We start from the raw sequence: 21,561 nt of genomic DNA on the forward strand, positions 1-21,561 counted from the left end.
TGTGTGTGTGTGTCTGTGTGTGTGTGTGTGTCTGTGTGTGTGTGTCTGTGTGTGTGTGTCTGTGTGTGTGTGTGTGTGTGTGTGTTGGTAAGGGGGGCTCCCAGCCCGACCTTCACTGCTGTATCTTGGGCGGTGAAGTGTGTGTGTGTTTGTGTGTGCTGGAAGGGGGGGCTCCCAGCCCAACCTTCACTGCTGTACCTTGGGCAGGAAAGATCTGCACTTGGACAAACCCTAGGGACTACTACAGCCCTCCTTTCTTCTCTTCTTGGGGTTGGTAGGTAAGGGTTAGAGACACATGGGGAAAGAGAAATGACTTTGTTTCTTTTATACTGGCTTTAGACTTTTTTAAAAAAGCTTTCTTTTATTTCCTGTCATTTGCGTCTCCCACTCCCAGCCCCATCACACCCCAATCTCTGTGGTGCCCAAACTCATTTCCCTCCCCCTTCATGAAGAAACAAAACAAAATGAAAGACACCACAGAAGAGTCAGGTTATGCCAGCTGCTTGCTGTAGCCTTTGAAGTGGTGTGGGGCTAGGGATGAAAAGTGGGTATGTGGTCTATTGTATTCTGGCCTTCGTACACTGGACAGGGCAGTTGGCAGCCAGGCCTTTGGGCTGGGCAACACCAGTCTATCACAGTCTGTGCTTACCACTAGCCTTACTGGCTTCATATCTTGTACCAACAACTTGTGTTGCTTTGTCTCACTAGCTATTCTTGCTCTTCTCAAACAGCTATAATCTTCAGGCAAAGATGCATTTAGAATCTTAAAATAATCTAAATCTATCTTGTCCCTCTGGATGAGTCGGCTGGAGAGCGCGTCATTTCAGATGACTTGTCCATCTTTTGACTTCATTGGTCATTTTCCAGGAGCCCTGCTGGCACAGTGATTAAAGAGGTCAGCTGCTAACTGAAAGGCCAGCAGTTCGAACCCACCACCTGCTCTTTGGGAGGAAGATGTGGCAGTCAGCTTCTGTAAAAATTATAGTCTTGGAAACCCTATAGGGCAGTTCCACTCTTTCCTCTAGGTTCACTATGAGTCAGAATCCACTCCACGGCAGTGAGTGGGATGGTCATTTTTTAGGTCCTTTCACCCACATCCACCAAGCTATGGAAGGAGGAACAAGAGAGAGTTCTCTGGATCACTTTTTCCTTTTTAAAAAAAAAAAAAAAAAAATCACTGGAGCAACCTTTCTTGTTGGCACTCGCAACTGCATCTATAACCTTTCCCACTGGGCTGCACTCACTGCTGGCACTACTTAGCAATGTCTTCTTTCATGTGGCAAGGGATATATTCCTATAATAGAGGTTTCCAGAAGCATTCAGTTAATTGAAATTTGCTGTTAAAGGCAACTTAAAAAAATAAAAGCCATGGCAAAGCATAATTTAATTTTTAAAAAGTTCATATTGCCAAAAAAAGACAAGTCTTACTGCCTGAGCTTCTCAAAGACCGTTGTTTCCCCTGAGCACCCCATGTTCAAGGAAAACAAACTAAATCCTTTCTCCACTCCTGTCCACTTCCAGTCCTTGGCAAGATGTTTTTGAGGATGTAAACTTAACTTTGAGTGACTAGCATTAAGCAATCCAGGTGTAATCAATATGTGAATTTTCTTGTGGGGCTTTGAAGGTCTGTTTCTGAAGAGTCCCATGAGATGACTGATCTTCCCAGTGCCTCAGATATAAAAACCAAACCGGATGCTATCGAGTCGACTCCGACTCACCGCCACCCCATGTTTGTCTGAGTAGAACTGTGCTCTGTAGAGTTTTCAATGGCTGATTTTCGAAAGTAGATTGCCAGGCCTCTCTTTTAAGGTGCCTCTGGGTGGACTTGAACTGCCAAATTTTCCCTTAGCAGCTGAGCACATTAACCATTTATACCACCCAGGGACTCCGCCTTAGATATAGGCAGCCCTAAGGTCTCCGTGGAGCCCTGGTGGCACAGTGGTTAAGAGCTATGGCTGCTAACCAGAAGGTCAGTAGTTCGAATCCACCAGCTGCTTCTTAGAAACCTATGGGGCAGTTCTACTCTGACTATAGGGTTGCTATGAATCGGAATTGACTCAGCAGCAATTGGTTTTGGTTTTTGGTTTTAAGGTCTCCATGAGTTGGAATCAACTTGGCAACTGGTTTAAAGTATTCTGAGGGTTCCTTCAGCCAATGCCCATAGGGTCTCCATTTCTTGGCAGGAGGGGAGTGGCTATGAGCCAGTTTGGCTGGGGCTTGAGTTTGCTTTGATATTTGGAGATTGGCTTTTGCCAAGTAGTTTTCTCAACGAGGAATGAGCTGTGTTCTAAATGATAATAATAGCACAGAGGAAGTGGACATTCAGAGTTGTCCAGCCCCAGCTGAGGAACACTGCGCAGTGTGTGTATAAAACCAAATGATAGAACTAGTTTCAGTGGACAGATTTGGGAATATTGTAAGTTTACTAGAGGTCACGCATTACCATCTACTACTTCCTTGATGACCTGTAGGATGGTAGCATGGGATAGTGGGGAAGAGTAAGGATTTTGCACGTGAATACTTTTGGGCATGAATCCTAGCTCTACCATGTACTGGCTGCGTAACCATGGGCTAGTTATTTAACCTTTTTTATTTTGCTTTAGGTGAAAGTTTACAGCTCAAGTTAGTTTCTCATTCAAAAATTTATGTACATGTTGTTTTGTGACATTGGTTGCAATCCCTACAATGTGACAGCATGCTCCCCCTTTCCACCCCAGGTTCGCTGTGTCCATTCGTCCAGTTTTCCTATCCCTTCCTGCCTTCTTTTCTTGCTTTTGAGCAAGATTTGCCCATTTGGTCTCATATATTTGATTGAACTAAGAAGCACGTTCCTCACGTGTGTTATTTTTTGGTTTATAGGCCTATCTAATCTTTGTCTGATTAGTAGGCTTCGGGATTGGTTTCAGTTCTGGGTTAGCAGTGTGCCCAGGGGCTATAGTCTCAGGGGTTCCTCCAGTCTCTGTCAGACCAGTGAGTCTGGTCTTTCTTTGTGAATTTGAATTTTTTCCTACGTTTTTCTCCTGCTCTGTCCGGGACTCTCTGTTGTGATCCCTATCAGAGCAGTCGATGGTGATGCCCTCCAGATTTATCCATGTTGTGAGATGTTTCATGGATTCATCATTTTTCTTTATCATTGCTAGTATTCCATTGTGTGTGTGTACCATAATTTGTTCATCTGTTGATGGGCACTTAGGTTGTTTCCATCTTTTTGCTGTTGTGAATAGTGCTGCAGTGAACGCAGGTGTGGATATGTCTATTTGTGTGATAATTCTTATTGCTCTAGGCTATATTCCTAGGAGTGGGATTGCTGGATTGTATCGTATTTCTATTTCTAGCTTTTTAAGGAGGCTCCATATTATTTTCCATAGTGGTTGTACCATTTTGCATTCCCACCAGCAATGCATAAAAGTTCCAATCCCCCCACAGCCTCTCCAACATTTATTATTTTCTGTTTTTTTGATTAGTGCCAGTATTGTTGGGGTGTATTTAACCTTTCTTGACCCTTGGTTTCCCTGTCTGTAAATGGGAGTAATAACAGCTAATGTATAGACAGATTATAAAAATTGTTAGAGAAAGTGGGTGTGATTTTCCTGGGATATAGTTGTTGTTGTTAACAGTCATTGAGTTGGCCCCTGACTCATGGCAACCCCCTGCACAATGGGATCAGACTGTTGTGATTCATAGAGTTTTCATTGGCTGGTTTTTTGGATGTAGATTGCCAGGCCTTTCTTCCTAGTCTGTCTTAGTCTGGAAGCTCTGTTGAAACCTGTTTAGCATTATAACAACATGCAAGCCTTCACTGGCAGACAGGTAGTGGCTGCGCTTAACATGCATTGCCTGAGTGTCGAGCCCAGGTCTGCTGCACAGGAGACGAGAATTCTACCACTGAACTACTAGTGCCTTGTTTGGATATATTTAGTGCTTAGTTAATGATACCAATTTTATTTTTATTAGAAGCCATATAAACAGAGAAAAAGTACATGAGATTTGGAGTCATACATACTAGGTTTAAATCTAGGTTTTGCCATTTACAAGCTTTGTGACTGGGAAAATTACTTCTCTGAGCTTCAATTTCATTAGTACTTACCAAATGACTCTTGATACAATGGTGCATTTACCATGAAGCTCACAAAGCGTAGGCTTCCGGACTCCACATTGCACAGGCCCTCGTAAGGCTCTGTACCTAATTTTGTATCCAAAATTTTGTATCCTTTTTCTTAAGAGAGGGCTCCTTCAAATTGTTTAAGCTTCAGGACCCACAAAGCTGCATCTGCCTCTGTGTGTGTGCTATTGTGGGACCAAGTGAGGTAATCCATGTGAGATTTAGCACAGTATCAGGTATGGAGTAGGTGATCAATATCTGGCAGCTGTCATTTCCATTTTTATTATTATGGCACAATTCATCCATAACTCGACTTTAATATATCTGTAATGTAATCCACTCTGATACTGCCAGTTCTTAGTCATTTCATTCAAAGATTGTCCATGTCTCTGCTTGTCAAAAAGAGGAGAAAGAAAAAGGATGAAATTCGAAGGAGTAGGCTTGGCTAATTGTGGGAAGCTTAATAAAATAATTACTAGCAGAAGAATTTGTCTACTGCGATAATTGTTCTTGCACCCTGAAGTAACCAGAGGTTATTGAAGGGAGATTTTTATTTTGCCCAGTGAATATAGTGGAAGGAATCAAGACAGTTTGGTTCCATTCTTGGCGTCACTGGTGACTGCATTGTATTCGGCAAGACCTGTAATTGTTTCTGCTTCATTTTTTTCTTTTGCAAAGGAAGCATAGGAATACCTCCCTCCTCTTCTGCCCACACTCAATCCTTAGGGGGTATTATGAGCATTAACAAGGCCTTCTCTGTCAAATGTTTTGACAGGGTGTTGGAGAGACTTAGCAGCGTGTTCCAGCTTCTAGTGCCTGGAAGGCTGCCTTTCTGATGCTGTCCTCTCAGGCCTGGTTGTGGGGAGGGGGTTGGGTCAGGGAGTTGCTCAGAGAGGATGTGGCTTGGACTGCTTCAAGTAGGTACGGAGCCACAGCTTGGCCAAGACCTAAGCATTTCTCTGACCATTGCAGATAATAATCCTCTTCCCCGGTTCCCCAAAAACCATGAAACCTGCCCTTTAGGGCCTGGAGAGAGGGGAAGGGCTGGGCGAGGCAGCACTGAAGGGCACGTCCTGCCAGCTGCCTGGAAGAGCAGCTCCTCACTGGCATTAAAGTCCCAATACCAGGTACTGGCCTGGCTGGCTTGCTGTGTCCTAAGAGACTCATTTGCATTACTCCCACCTTTCCTCTCTATTTTTGAGTAAGACCGCCTCAGAGCTTTTACTTGTCTTTACACAAACCCTTCTCTCCTAAGCCTGGGGAAAATAACTATGTTTTATATAAAAATATTGGCCAGGCCTTAATTTTTTAAATGAGGATAATATGCGATATCATATAGTTTACTTCTTCCTAATGCTTATGTAAGAAAATGCCACCTTTCTTAATTAAATACAAATATTTATTGAGTACCTACAGAGTTCCATTGTTCATGGGGTTGCCGTGAGTCAGGAGCCGACTCAATGGCATCTTACAATAGGCTGGCACTGTCCTAGGTAGTTGGGATGCATCACTGAACACCACCACAAATGCAAACCCCTGCCTTCATGGAGTTTACATTCTAACCTTTAAAGAGAATCTCTGGGAGGAAGGAGGATCCCCGTGCTACCCCTCTTTTTGCCTTCTTCCTATAGCACAAAGATAAGGCTGGAACCTTCAAAGAGGCTCTGCTAAAAGCTAAGGAATAAGAAAAGGGAAATAAGCCAAGACAGTGCTGGTTTGCTGGGAAGCTTGGTTTCCCTTTCCATGTAAGACCTTGCATTATGGAAGCACCCAGCAGGGACCACCATCCCAGCTGAGGACAGGAGAGGCTTCTCAGAGTAGATAACATTGAATGACTCTTGGCTAAACAGAGGAGGGAAGGGCATTCTGAAGCAGAGGAACAGCATGTGCAAAGGCTTGGAGAGAGGACACTGCTTGTTAGAGAAATTGTTAATAGTTCAGTATGGCTGGAGTCAGTGTGACAGGGAGTGTAGAGAAGGCCAGAGAGGTGGGCAGGGCCAGATTATGAAGTGCCCCCTCCCAGTCACTATACCCCCAAAGGTGACCCCATTGTGACTTCTAACACCATAGATGAGTTTTGCTTGTTTTGAACTTTATAAAAATGTGTCATTGTGTTTGTAATTATTTTTCTTTATATGCTTATCAGACTTTTTTTTTTAATAAACCGCCAGTGTTGACCATGCCTCTATTCAAAGTTGAGAAGATGTAGAACCTTAGAATCACAAAAAACTGTAAAAGTGGATTATTCTGTTTTTTTACATTCAGGGAGACTGAAGCTCAAGACAAGTAAGTGACCTATCTAAATCCAAATGGAGAGGTCAGGGCAGAGTTAGGCAGGCAATCTGGGTATACTGATTCGGAATCCACTTTTTGCATTCCCAGGATGATCATTTGCCTGGGATAGTGCTGGTTTATTTACACCTAATTACCAGCCTAATTAATTACTGGCCTAATTGTTAGCACCCTCTTTTACTTTCAAAAGATTCCCAGCTTGGACAATTTATTCCACGGCCACCCTCTCTATGCCACATTGCTTATCCTCCACTCCTTGGTGATAAAGAGAAGACGTGTTCATTCTCTAAGGAGCTGAGGCCTACTCAAGCTTGCTCAAGAAAAATACGTTATTTTTTTTTTTCCTTTTTGTAAAGCTAGGAGAAGCTCATAGAAATCTAAGGGCAAAAACCACAGCATGACAAGGTCTCCTGGGAGTACAGTGGAAACTGAGAAGTCACCAGAAAGCACGAGCAGTCTGTGTCTTCCACTTTTTCCTCTGCTTTCACCACCAACCAGCTTCCCCTTTTACTTACCCTGCTCAGGGTCACCTGAGGCTTCCCAAGCCCCAACTATGCGTGAGCTTCCAGTTCCTGAGCCTCTCATGAACATGCTTCATCTTAGCTTCTCCTTTCCAGATTTGTAAGAGAGTAATGTGATTGGTTCAGCACAAACAGAAATCATAGCTCTATAAACAGACACAGGATTATTTATATCCTTGCAAGATTCTTTAACTCCTAAGCAAAATAGTCCACCTCCTCCCGGGCTTTTAGAAACATGATCTTGTGATACATTTCTCTCAACGTTTTACTAATCCATGTTAACCTTGAGTGTATTCATTATTAATGAGTAAGACAGTGGAATAGACTAGTAGTTCTCAGTTTTAGGCCCTAGACTTCAGGGAGATGTATCAAAATCATTTATAGAGTTTTTATAAAATACCCAACCCCAGCCCAGACCTGCTGAATCAGACTCTTTAGGAACGGGGCCCAGGATTCTGTGTTTTAAAAAGCTAACAATGAAGTCCACTATTGGCTTGGATAGGGATTATTTTAGCCCATATCTTCATTCCTTGAGATGGTACTTCTAGTTGAGGTAATTACTACTTATAATTATTTTATTCCGCAAGTTTACATTAAAGGAAGGAATTTGTTTGTTGTTGCTGGGGAAGAGGAAGGTTCTTGCCTGTGGAAAGCACTTAGCTTTCTTGTGTAATAATAAAGTGCAAGATTTCAATCTGTCAGGCCACAGCAAAGGCGCCATCTGTTCTGCCAGACATTTGCTTGTTTCCCAGGGAAGAATCAGCAGGTGGGGATTATAAAATCATTAACGAAAACACAGAATATTGGCCAAGTGAATGGGCATTTATGGCACATATTATCAAGATATATACCATATATATGATATACCCAATGAAGGGAACATATTTAATTAAGCCTGGTAACTAGTCAAAAGCAACCAAGGAAAATAAAGGCTACTTCAAGTGTTTACTTCTTATCTCTAAAAGCACTTTTAGGTATATGCTTTTGCAGTCATTTGCTTATTTAGCAAATATTTATGGAGTTTTACCATCTGCAAGGCAGTGTGCTAGGAGCTATGGATGCAACAGTGAACAAAACACAGCCCTTGCCCTTACAGAGAGGTAAGGGCAGAAGACTTTATAATCTCATTAAAATTTTGACTTCAGGCCCCCTTTGCACTCTTAAAAATTATGAGGACCCCGAAGAACTTCTGTTTTTATGGGTTATATCTGTATCATGTTCACCATGTTAGAAATTAAAACTGAAAAATTGTAAAACACAAGAATACAGAAGCACATATTCTATCAGCCGTCAGAGCACTGATATCATTACATGTCATGAAGCGTCTGGAAAACACCACTTTACACTTGTGAGAGAATGAGAATGAGAAAGACCGATAATGTCTTAGTGTGCTTATGAAAATAAGTTTGACCTTGTGGACCCGCCAGAAGGGTCTCAGGGGCCCCCAGTGGTCCTTGGACCACACTTTGAGAACTGCTGATCTAGTTGTCTAATTAATTAATTATGTTGATACTTTAGCATATTTAAAAAATATGTAATATCACTGTTTTACATCTCTGTAAGGCCAGTTGGAAAACTATGCTGTTAATGTTTTCAAATCACCAGGATTTTGTTTAGTGTGTTATTCATTTACTATGTCCTTTTAGTATCCCGGAGTCTCTGGGTAGTGCAAATGGTTAATGTGCTTGGCTACTAACTGAATGACTGGAGGTTTGAGTCTACCCAGTGGCACCTCGGAAGAAAGTCCTGGCGATCTACTTCCTAAAAGTCAGCCATTGAAAACCTATGAAGCACAGTTCTATTCTGACACACACGGGGTCGCCGTAAGTCGGAGTTGTCTTGACAGCAACACGTTTTTGTTTTCTTTTAGTTTCCCAATGAGTCTGGTGTTACAAGCTTCTGTCTTTCCCAGTATGCCAATCAAACTAGGCTAGTACATTAGCATTCAAATTAATCAATTATAATCAAGTTACTCAATAATTCTTCTCTAGCATCAGACCAGCCAGGGATTTTCAATCCATATGACATAGTGTAGTTTTTAAAGCTAGTTTAAAAGCTGTCTTTGAAGGTTGAGGTCCTGTCCTGTTTAGCTTTGTATCATCTTTCCATAAGGCCAAATGCACTACCTTATACAAAGTAGATTATCAATAAATATTTGTTGGATGAATGGAAGGATGAATTGATACAAACATGTCTTTGGGGATGATTTTGTTTGCTTATTGATGTTCTTGTTCTTGTTTTGCTTCATATGTTGCCCCACTCAGTAGCCCGGTAGTCACATGTTTGACTCACAAGTGCTTTATATAAACTTGAATTGCTGACCTTTAAAATATGGAAATTTCACCCAACGATCCAGATTTCCAGCTTCTCTTGAAAATGTGGATGCTTCAAAGTGCTGACCTCACCGCAGTCCTGGGTGGCAGCAGTCAGAGCAGAATAGCGACTGCCCCTTTAGATGGGACCTGCCTTCCCAGTCCTCCACTGTCCCTGTTTCTCACCCATCCCCTCAACTGCTCCCCCGACATGTACATATATTTTCCCAATTCCTACCTGGTTCTTAGGATGCAGTTTCCATTTCTGGTGGCTGCTTTTTCTCCCTTTAGGCCGGCAGCTCTCAGCCTTGGCTGCACATATTAATCACCTGGAAGCTTTAAAAAATACCCTAGCAGGTGTTTTGTACTAGGAAGTTTTTCAGGATAGCCAGAAGTCGTGGGTGTTGCAAATGGTGAACATTCTCACTGCTAAACAAAGATTTGTGGTTTGAGTCCACCCAGAGGTGCTTCGGAAGAAAGGCCTGGTGATCTACTTCTGAAAAATCAGCCATTATAAACCCTGTGGAGCAGAGTGCTATTTTAACACACATGGGGTTGCCATGAATTGAAGTCAACTTGATGGCAACTGGTTTTTATTCCACCATATAGTCCTGTATGTAATTTATAGACAGAGTAGTAGCTCACACACAGACTAACATTTCATTCTGAACTGTTGAATCTCATTAGCTAAAATTGTTACAGTTGCAATAGTTGCCCTCGTTTTATTCAATAGTTTCCCTCATTTTATTTTCTAAATAAAAATATTTTAAATTTATTTAATGTTATTTTAAATAAGAATAAAAAATTTAAAATGAACGCGAATACGTCTGTTCTTGATTTAAAATATAGGTCAGGGTGTGTTGTTAGATGCCGTCAAGTCGGTTCCTACTCATAGTGACACTGTGTACAACAGAACGAAACACTGCCTGGTCCTGCGCCATCCTCACGATCATTGTTATGTTTGAGCCCATTGTTGCAGCCATTGTGTCAGTCCATCTTGTTGAGGGTCTTCCTCTTTTTCTCTGACCCTCTCCTTTACCAAGCATGATGTCCTTCTCCAGGGACGGGTCCCTCCTGATAACATGTCCAAAATATGTGAGACGAAGTCTCACCATCACCTCTTCTAAGGAGCATTCTAGCTGTACTTCTTCCAAGACAGATTTGTTCGTTCTTCTGGCAGTCCATAGTATATTCGATATTCTTCACCAATAGCGCAATTCAAATGTGTCAATTCTTCGGTCTTTCTTATTCACTGTCCAGCTTATGTATGCATAAGAAGTGATTAAAAACACTGTGGCTTGGATCAGGCGCAGCTTAGTCCTCAAAGTGACATCTTTGCTTTTTAACACTTTAAAGAGAGCTTTTGCAGCAGATTTACCCAGTGCAATACATCATTTGATTTCTTGATGCTGCTTCCATGGCTGTTAATTGTGGATCCAAGTAAAATGAAATCCTTGACAACTTCAGTCTTTTCTCCATTTATCATCATGTTGCTTATTGGTCCAGTTGTGAGGATTTTTGTTTTCTTTATGTTAAGGTATAATCCATACTGAAGGGCTGCGGTCTTTGATATTCATCAGTAAGGGCTTCCAGTCCTCTTCACTTTCAGCAAGCAAGGTTGTGTTATTTGTATATCTCAGGTTGTTAATGAGTCTTCCTCCAATCCTGATGCCGCATTCTTCTTCATATAGTCCAGCTTCTCAGATTATTTGCTCAGCATACAGGTTGAATAAGTATGGTGAAAGGATACAACCCTGACTCACGCCTTTCCTAATTTTAAACAATGTAGTATCCCCTTGTTCTGTTCAAACAACTGCTTCTAGGCTTATGTATAGGTTCTGCATGAGCACAATTAAGTGTTCTGGAATTCCCATTCTTTGCAATGTTATCCATAATTTGTTATGATCCACACAGCCAAATGTCTTTGATAAACATCTCTGCTTTTGGCCAAGATGCATCTGACATCAGCAATGATATCCTTCATTCTACCTCCTTTTCTGAACCCAGCTTGAATTTCTACCAGTTCCCTGTTGATGTACTGCTGCAGTTGTTTTTGAATTATCTTCAACATAATTTTATTTGCATGTGATATTAATAATATTGTTTGATAATCTCCGCATTCCCTTGGATCACCTTTCTTTGGAATGTGCACGAATATTAATCTCTTCCTGTCAGTTGGCCAGGTAGCTGTCTTCCAAATTTCTTGGCATAGACTAGTGAGTGCTTCTAGCATTGCATCTGTTTGTTGAAACATCTCAGTTGGTATTCCGTCAATTCCTGGAGCTTTGTTTTTTGCCAGTGCCTTCAGTGCAGCTTGTACTTCTTCCTTTAGTACCATCGGTTCTTAATCATATACTGTCTCCAGAAATGGTTGAATGTCGACAGATTCTTTTTGGTACAGTGACTCTGTGTATTCCTTCTATCTTCTTTTGATGCTTCCTGTGTCATTCAGTATTTTTGCCCATAGAATCCTTCAATGTTGCAACTCGAGGCTTGAATTTTTTCTTCAATTCTTTCATCTTGAGAAATGCTGAGCATGTTCTTCCCTTTTGGTTTTCTAACTCCACGTCTTTGCACATGTCATTATAGTACTTTGTCTTCCTGATTCACCCTTGGAAATCTTCTGTTCAGCTCTTTTACTTCATCATTCTTCCATTCGCTTTAGCTACTCTGCATTCAAGACCAAGTTTCAGGGTCTCTTCTGACATCTTTTTTGGTCTCTTCTGTCTTTTTAGTGACCTCTTGCTTTCTGCAGGAAACCCTGGTGATGTAGCGGTTAAGAGCTACATCCGCTAACCAAAAGGTAGGCAGTTTGAATCCACCAGGTGCTCCTTGAAAACTCTATGGGGCAGTTCTACTCTGTCCTATAGGGTTGCTATGAGTCGGAATCAACTCAATGGCCACGAGTTTGCTTTCTTCATGTATAATGTCCTTGATGTCATTCCACAACTCTTCTAGTCTTTGGTCATTAGGGTTCAATGCATCAAATCGATTCTTGAGATGGTCTCTAAATTCAGTTGAGATATAATCAGGGTCGTACTTGGGCTTTCATGGACTTGTTTTCATTTTATGCAGCTTCAGCTTGAACTTGCCTGTGAGCAGTTGATGGTCAGTTTTGCAGCCAGCCCCTGGGCTTGTTCTGACTGATGATATTGAGCTTCTCCATCATCTCTTTCCATAGATGTAGTCGATTTGATTCCTGTGTATTCCATCCAGTGAGGTCCATGTGTATAGTTGCCATTTATGTCCTTGAAAAAAGGTGTTTGCAATGAGTAAGTCATTGGTCTTGCAAAATTCTATCATGTGATCTCCAGCATCGTATCTATCACCCAGGCCGTATTTTCCATCTACCGATCCTTCTTTGTTTTGCATTCCAGTTACCAGTAATCATCAATGCATCTTGATTGAATGTTCTATCAATTTCAGATTGCAGAATCTGCTAAAAATCTTCAATTTCTTTGTCTTTGTTGTTAGTGGTTAGTGCATAAATTTGAATGATAGTCATATTAACTGGTCTTCCTTGTAGGTGTTTGTACTTCAGGATAGATCTTGAAATGTTCTTTTTGACAATGAACGCGATGCCATTCCTCTTCAATTTGTTATTCCTGGCATAGTAGTCCATATGATTGTCCAATTCAAAATAGCCAATGACAGTCCTTTTCAGCTCATTAATGCCTAGGATATTGATCTTCAGGCATTCCATTTCATTATCATTGGACTCCAGATTAATAAAACTAACCAAATATCAAAACATCCATCAGTTTGCTTTTTATTTTTTTTAATTGATCCCTGGAATTAAGCAGACCCAACCTAGATTATTGCAGTAATTTAAGATTGTACTATTTATCTTTATTCTCTGTGGAGCTAAAAAAAAAGCTATCCATTAATATTCTTTAATATACATTAATATTCTACCCATAAACTCTGACTTACCACTCATCTGTCAGAACTTCCAATTTTCTTAGATTCATACTTCATACATTCCACGTTCCGATTATTAATGGATGTTTGCAGCTATTTCTTATTTTGAGTCGTGCCACATCAGCAAATGAAGGTCCTGAAAACTTTATTCTATCCATGTTATTAAGGTCGACTCTACTGTGAGGAGGCATTGCTTCCCCAGCTGTATTTTGAGTGCCTTCCAATCTGAAGGGTTCATCTTCTGGCACTATATCAGACAAGGTCCACTGCTATCCACAAGGTTTTCACTGGCCAGTTTTTTAGTAAGTAGATCATCAGGTCGTTCTTCCCAGTCTGTCTTAGTCTGTAAGCTCCGCTGAATCCTGTCCATCATGAGTGATCCTGCCGGTATTTGAAATACTGGTAGCATAGCTGCCAGCATCACAGCAACTTGCAAGCCACCACAGTACGACAAACTGACATACGAGTGGTGGGTCAGGGTATAACGGTAGAATATCAATGGTAACTTATTTCTTTAGCTCCATAGAGAATAAAGATAAATAGTACAACCTTAAATTACTGCAAGAATCTGGGTTGGGTCTGCTTAATTCCAGGGATCAATTTAAAAAAAAAAAAGCAAACTGATCCATGTGTTGATATTTGGTGAGTTTTATTAATCTGGAGTCCAGTTATAATCATCTACACACTATTAAGCCCCCTTCTAAAAGTTGGTCTACACTTATCTCTGGGTGAATGTAGACTTCATAGAGGGCAACATGGATGCTGAGGTTGTGCTTAACTGTTAAGTAAAACTCTGTTGACCTTAAAGAACAACCAGTAGTGCTCTTGAGTCCTGAAAGTTTCCCTAAATCTATTACTTATTCCGACCAAAGCCTAATGTGGTTCCCTGAAGGCTTATTTTTTATCACTGGAAGTGGCTTACCCTGGGACAGCTGTTCAGCAACTCTCATAGAGTTGTCTTCCTGAAAGATACTGTCAGGCCGCCTTGGATGTAACGTGTCTTGTAGCTGCATTAGGTCAGGTCAGCGCTCGGTAGTAGAAGTTAACCCAGCCTATCTCTGATTCATCACTTACAAATCAGAGGTCAGCCTGATCAGTGACTCACTGCATGAGGCACTGAGAGATTATTTTCAGTCCTGCTTTTGATCAGCTTTCTGTCTACTGAATTTTAAGAATTTTATGCTGGTTGAACATCCTTTTAAAATTTGTTTTAAAATAGTCTCATATCATACCTGGTGAAAAAAACATTGTACTTCCCTAGTAATCCAAGAAGTGCAAGTTCAAACAGCAAGATCCTATTTTTGGTGCAAATGGTTAACACAACACACTTGGCTGCCAACCAAAAGGTTGGAAGTTTGAGCCACCCAGAGGTGCCTCAAAAGAAAGGCCTGGCTCTCTACTTTCGAAAAACCAGTCATTGAATATCTTATGGAGCACAGTTCTACTCTAACGCCCATGGAGTTGTCACGAGTCAGAATTGACTTGACAGCAACTGTTGGGATTTTTTTTTCGTTTCCCAATGAGTCCAATGTTAAAAGCAGTAGTTTCGGCTATCAGTGATTCGGGCTCAGCTCAGCTTCTGTCTTTCCCACTGTGCTGATCAAACCAGGCTAGAACGTTAGCATTTCTGTGATTGGATTACTTGATAATTCCCCTCCAGCGTCAGGCCTGCCAGGGGTTTTCGATCTATATAACATAGTTTAATATTTAAAGCTAGCTTTAAAGCTGTCTTTGAAGGTAGAGGTCCTATCATATTTAGCGTTGTATCATCTTCCCATAATGCCAGATGCAATGCCTTGTACAAAATAGATGGTCAGTAAATATTTATTGAATGAATGGAATGATGAATAAATGAGTATGTCTTAGGGAATGATTTTGTTTGCATATTGTTCTTGTTATTTAGCTTCATATTTTGCCCCAGTCCGTGGCCCAGTGTCCACATGTTTGCCTCCTGAGTGGTTTATGGCAACTGGTAAATAAACAAACATTTCTAAAAGTCATAAAAACCAATATTGGATTGGGTTTGCTGAAATGGTTGCTCATACACTGCTTGTGGGCGTGTAAATCAGAAAAACTTTCTGGAAAACAGGTTGGCTGTATTTAAAAGCTTATGTGATCTTGAAAACTTTTTGTCCTTTGACCTAATAATTGCAATTCTGGGAGACCATTCTAAGGAATTAATTAGTAACTTAAGCAAAGATATCTGTTCAGGAACATTCACTGCTCCAAGAACATTCACTCATCTTGAGATCAGGGTCTATGCCTGTTGGGCCCATAGAAGGATCTCAATATATGGCTGATTAACTGAAAAGTATTTTTTAGTCCAAATTATTAATTTCACTGTTGAGACTGCAGATTCATTATATAACTCAATCATCCTTCCAATATTACTTTTGGTATTACTACCACAATATTATGTCTGGAAAAAAATCTCATCATATTCTGCTTGGCTAAAGTCAATGAGCAATATCCAAAGTTGTACTTTAGAAATGATTTAGGACCTTACGTTGATTTTTAGTATGACAAGGTTTGTCTAGTGGCTGTCACCACCACGGCAGCATCCTCAGTGAGGAGGATCAGTTGTTCTCCAGCATGGCTTTATGCTTAGACTGTGCAAAAGGCTCCTGTGACCAGGGAAACTGGCGTGTATCGGGCGGAATGAATGACTTCCTGGACCAGACATTCTTGGGCTTGAGGTCAAGGTTGTTATTTGTTAGTTTTCAATCCTTGGCAGAGCAAGCTCTGGGAGTGCCCAGTTGAATGCCCTGAATACCTGGGGCAGAAATGAGAAGTTTGAGGTCAAATGGAGCTCTCTTCTGGAGTGTCATGTGGCCTTGTGGTAGAGGTGCTGACTTTGGAAGCACTAGCTAACTGAGGCTAAGTAGTCACGTGGAAACTCCAGAGCCCAGTTCTTCTTTTCTCAGTTCCCACTGTTGTCAGTTCCTGACCATGACCTGGCATAGCTTCCCTAGTTTCCTTTCCTCAAGAGTTAAGGTTTGACTCTCCAGGAAGCCCTGAGGGTTCAGAGAGCACAACCTTTGGTTTCTTTATAGTTTCATGGCCCCTCTGAGGGAGGGTTGCTAGTTAGAACACAGGACACCCTGTTAAATTTGAATTCCAGATAAGCAACAAGTAATTTTTTTTGGTGTATGTCCCATGCAATATTTTGATTCACTTCAATTCATTAATTGTTAATATCCTGCAACATTTGCTTCATCTCTCTCTCATACATGTTTTTTTGTTTTTGTTTTTTCTGAATCATTTGAATGAAAATTGCAGACACCATAACACTTTGCCCCTAAACCCTTCAGCATACATCTCTGAAAAATTAAAGCATTTTTGATGTAGCCCATGCAATGTTTGGGACATACTTATACTAAAGAATTATTTGCTGTTTATCTGAAATTCAAATTTAGTGTGCATCCTGTATTTTATTTTCTAAATCTACCAACTGTACTCTGAGGGCACGGTGAGGTGGAAGCAGCTGCAGTGGCAAAGCACGCTCTTTGCAAACCCACAGATGTGAATTTGATTTGACTTGGGAAAACTTGCTACCATTTCCTCATCTGTAAAATGGGAATTCCTAACTTGCAGGGTCAGTGCAAGACACAGAGATAATGGACATGAAGCCCCTCGCACAGCACCTCACTCCTAGCAGACTCACAGTAAATAGCGGCTGGTGAGTGCTGGCTAACTTAATGGCAACTGGTGGTGATGGTGGTGGAGCTGAAAGTTAGGGAAAGAAGATAAAAATAAAGAAGCAACTTGTAGAAATGTTGGCAGCTGTATTTATGAACTTCCCTCTGTTCTTTCACTCCCCTTCTCCCTCACTACTTAATGTATGTACACACACACACACACACACACAAAACACACACACACACACACACACACACACACACACACACACACACACACACACACACACGGTCTACTCTTGGATTTACAGTTAGTTTTTTGGACAGATGTCCAGCCATGTGTAGTGGAGTGAAAGAAAAGAGACACATTAAAGGTGCTAGAAAAGCCAAAACTCTCGAGGGCAAGATTTAAATAGAATAAAGCTCTCAGCTACTAGCTGAAGGTGTTACCAATAGCAGGTCCTGCCTGGTATGACTTCTTGTCAATAAAGACATACAGAGGTGAGGAGGGAGGAAGAGCGTTTATTTTAAACATGCAGGCAAGGAGCAAGGAGGTGTATACCTCATATCAAGCTCCTGGCACAAAAGGAGGCAGAACCTTTTATGCCGCCTCTCACAAGGAAGTACATACAAACATCATGGACTACACAGGTTAGCATGGTGTGCATGCGCAGTAACACAAATTGCATTTTTTTTCTTTGGCATGTACAGAAAATGGTGGATAAGTCCTGCCCTGGGCAGAGATTTTAATATTCATTTAGGTCTTAATGAGGCTTAGGTTACTTTAGGACACTTTTGAGGCTAGTAAACTGGGTTTGACAGGTTTAAGGCATAAACTGAGCCATATGCAGCTCAGGGTCTTTGAGGACAATGGACAGGAGGGAGCATGTTTTGTTTGATAATGGCCGAGCAGCTGCTAATTGAGCCACACACAGCGCTGTCTGTCACTTAAGGTCTTGCTTGATATTGGACAGGAGGAGCAGGTCTTGCTTGATAATGGCTAAGCAGCTGCTGGCTGCGTTGGCTAGCAAAAGGTTGGTGGTTTGAACCCACTCAGAGGTACCTTGGAAGACAGGCCTGGCAATCTGCTTCTGAAAGGTCACAGCCTTGCAAACCCTATGTAGCAGTTCAGCTCTGCACACATGGGGTTGTTATGAGTCAGAATGGATTGGATGGCAGCCGACAACAACAAAGGAGATATACTTTGTTTGGATGTCTTTGACTCAGCTAACAAGTAGCCAAGGAGAAAACAGTGATGGGGGTGGAAGCAGACCATAGGGAGGATCTGAGGTTGTAACAGAATCTGGTATCAGTTGTGACTTTGGCAGAGTGTCAAAGGTTGTTTTCATTGTTGTTGTTAGGTTTTTCATTTCCTTTGTTTAACTGAGGAGTCAAGTCTAAACCGAACTGGTTGCCGTCGAGGTGATTCTGACTCATAGCAAGTCAAGTCTACTAGATGTTTATTTCTAGCCTGAAGCTTCCTCAGTTAACTTGAAATTTGGGGGGAAAAGCTTGACTATTTACAGACGTAAAAGCAGCAGGTTTTACCCTCTTCTGGAAGGGGTTTCACCCTCCTTTTTAGAAACTCTTCCGTTTGGCATTTGGTCATACGGGTTTTTGGTTACGTAAGCCCTGGATGCGAAAAACAAGATAAACTCGGGTGGTTAACCATCTGTTCATTCACACTTGCTGACTCTCTTGAGGTTTGGAATTATAAGGTGATTTTCTTTACTTGAATAAATAACAAGATCTCAGGTCCTTTCTCATCCCAAACCTTCTGCATACAGAGGACTACAGAGTGCTAAATCAGCCATCCTGACAGTAATAGGAGAAGTACGGTAGAGCCAAGTGTGGGGGATGGCTGCTCTTGGAGCTTTTGTCTGGGAGCTGGCAGGGCTGAGGCTGCATCAGGCTCGCCTTTGTTTTGCAAAGCCAGGATGTAATTGGTTCTCTTTGTATCCAGTCTTTCTCCCTTCCTCTAGTATCTAGCAATATCATTTTATAGAATCTGAGTTTCTTTTTTAGATTTTTCACTTTTTTGAGAAAGATAAGTAACAGTGATTTTTTTCCCCTTAATTTCTTTTCTGCTTACAAATGTAACTGCTGTTGTAAAAAAAAATCTAAACAATGCAGAAAAACATAACAAGAGAATGGAAGACAGCTCATAATCCTGTCCCACATAGATAAGTACTATTAACAGTTTCCTGTGGTTTCGTAGAGATTTTTAGGGTAGCTAAAATTAAAAATTTTTAGCTATCTATATTTCACCACCCTAATATTTCTATAAGGACCCCTGGTGGCACAATGGTTAAGTGTTCAGCTGCTAACTGAAAGATTGGCTGTTTGAACACACCAACAACTCCTCAGAAGAAAAGACCAGCTGATTTGCTCTACTTGAAGGGATAGTCAAGAAATTCATGGAGGAGGGGAAATTATAGCTCTGCACTTTTCTGGAAATTTATGGCAAGAAAAAGAGATTCTTATTTTAATGAAAGTAGGCAACTTTTTAAATAGCCATGAGCTTTCAGAATCCTCTAGAAGCCATCCTATTTTTCAAGAAGACAAATAAAATCATAATTATTTACATGTTACCAGTAAAACAAACCAGTTGCCATCAAGTTGATTCTGACTCATAGTGATCCCATATGTGTCAGAGTAGAACCGTGCTCCATAGGGTTTTCAGTGGCTGATTTTTCAGAAGTAGATTGCCGAGACTTTCTTCCAGGGTGCCTCTGGATGGACTAGAACCACCAGCCTTTCAGTTAGCAGCGAGAGCATTAACCATTTGCATGACCCAGAGACTCCTATTAGACCTTCTCATTGATATTATATTAGTTTTAGAGAGCTTAAATATATATTACTCAGCTGTTTTTAGGTGCCATATGTATACTTTATAGGAGAGATACTCCTTGTATAAAAATATTTATACCCATTTTATAAAAATGTTGCATGCAGAGGTAGGATGGTAGGCTAGGTAAAAGCTGCACTGAGTTCCAGAGCCAGCTCTGACATTAAGTAGCTGTATGACCTTGAGTCAGTCTCTTGCCCTTTCAGGGCCTCTGAGTTAGATCTTATCAACTCTGAGGGTCTTTCCACTTCTGGTGTTCTCTTACTCTCTGAGCATGACTTGCTCCTCCCCCGCAAATAGCCTAGACTCCTATTTAGAAGTTAAGGTGGAAGACAACGAAGCTCTTAAGTAACTGTGAGATGAAGTACATGCTTGCGACCTAAAATGGCTCATTAAGCCGCTGAGTGCCGCAGGGGGCTGGGGCAGGGAGAGAGCAACATGGGTGGGAGAGCTGGGGCTGACTTCACCAAGAAGAGGTCTTGAGCTGGATCCTGAAGGTTGCAGAGAAGGGCTTTCATGATTTATCTTTAAAATTTTCCATCCCATTTATCTCATCTCAACTCCGTAAATCAGTATTGGTAGTAATGAACAAGAATATTTCAGTAATGTATTGTTTGGATAGAAATCTGATGATAGACGTTCTGAATTGATGCCAAACCATAAGTAATCTCCTATTTTGAGACATGGCCAACTAGGGGGTGTGAATTTACTTCCAATCCTCCAGAAGACTAGCTTTGCTTCGACTTTCCTAGGTTTTCTACTACATTAATTTATTCCAGAGCCAGTTTTTTTTCTTGCAGAGGTTCTTGAGCTATTTTCTTTTTAATAGTAGAACTCTATCATTTAGTTCCCTTGCAATATTGCTTCTGTTAAATCGAAGGCCCAAACTGCTAGCGTTTGACATCCTGCTGTACGCTGTTTCACATGATCACACATTTTTAGCATATGGTTTCTAACGAGTTCTGAAGCTGGTCCCTTTGTTTATTGTATCTCAGAAGCTCACTGCCAGGAGAGTGACAGGTGACACCAGGAGGCTGTATTGCTTTCCATCTAGTCCTTATTGTTTCACTGGTGGCCTTACATTGTCTGTATCAGTAGACCTCATTTTCCTCCTTTGATTTTCTTTTAAAAATTTTTCTCCATGTTAATTGTTTCTATTTATTGTAAAAAAAAAAAAAATAAGAAGAAGAAAATAAATCTCAACAAGGAGAAAATAAAAGTATCCAAATTCCCAACACTCAGAGTTCTTCATTGTTCACATTTTGCTTTATTTTCTGTCTGTGCTTTTATCTTTCTTGTGTACTTCAACAATTTTCACAGTAAAAAATGCAAGGTTTTTTTTCCATTAACAGATTAAGGACTGTTAGAACTGCTAAAGGAGTCCCAGTGGTGCAATGATTAAGTGCTCAACTGCCAACCTCCCGGTGCAAACCCACCCAGTGGTTTGGAGAGAGAAAGACCTGGTGACTTGCTCTTGTAAAGATTACAGCCTAGAAAACCCTATAGGGCAGTTCTACTTTGTCACATGGGGTTGCTATGAATCAAAAATTGACTCAGTGACACCTAACAACAACAAGGACTGTTAGGTGTTAGGTTTCTGCCTATTAATGTTGGGCACTGTATTAATTAGGTTATTACAGTGCCAAATAACTAACAACCCCAAATCTCAGTGGCTTACAACAGTAACATTTATTTCACCCTTGTGGGTCAGCAGGTTGGCTGCAGTTTGGCTGAGCATGGCCGGCACAGTGAGACTAGGCAAGACTTCAGGCTTCTGATCAGCTTCAGGGCTGGTCACCATGCCTCCATTTTAGGGTGTAGCTAAAGGAACAACACCTACCTGGTGATATGCTCTTCTCATTGCAGAGGGTAGAAGCGCCAAGACAGTTGGTGGAATCTTGCCATACTTCTTTTTTTTTTTTTTTTT

General features: G+C 41.1%; 1 protein-coding gene across 1 annotated transcript in view; it reads left to right on the top strand.

Moving 5' to 3' along the window:
• The window catches only part of SCARB2 (scavenger receptor class B member 2), an 82,723-nt gene that overhangs the window by 500 nt on the left and 60,662 nt on the right, over positions 1–21,561 (top strand). The window lies entirely within an intron of this gene.

Source organism: Trichechus manatus, unplaced genomic scaffold (assembly GCF_000243295.1).
Source record: "Trichechus manatus latirostris isolate Lorelei unplaced genomic scaffold, TriManLat1.0 scaffold00105, whole genome shotgun sequence".
Classification (NCBI taxonomy): Eukaryota; Metazoa; Chordata; class Mammalia; order Sirenia; family Trichechidae; genus Trichechus; species Trichechus manatus.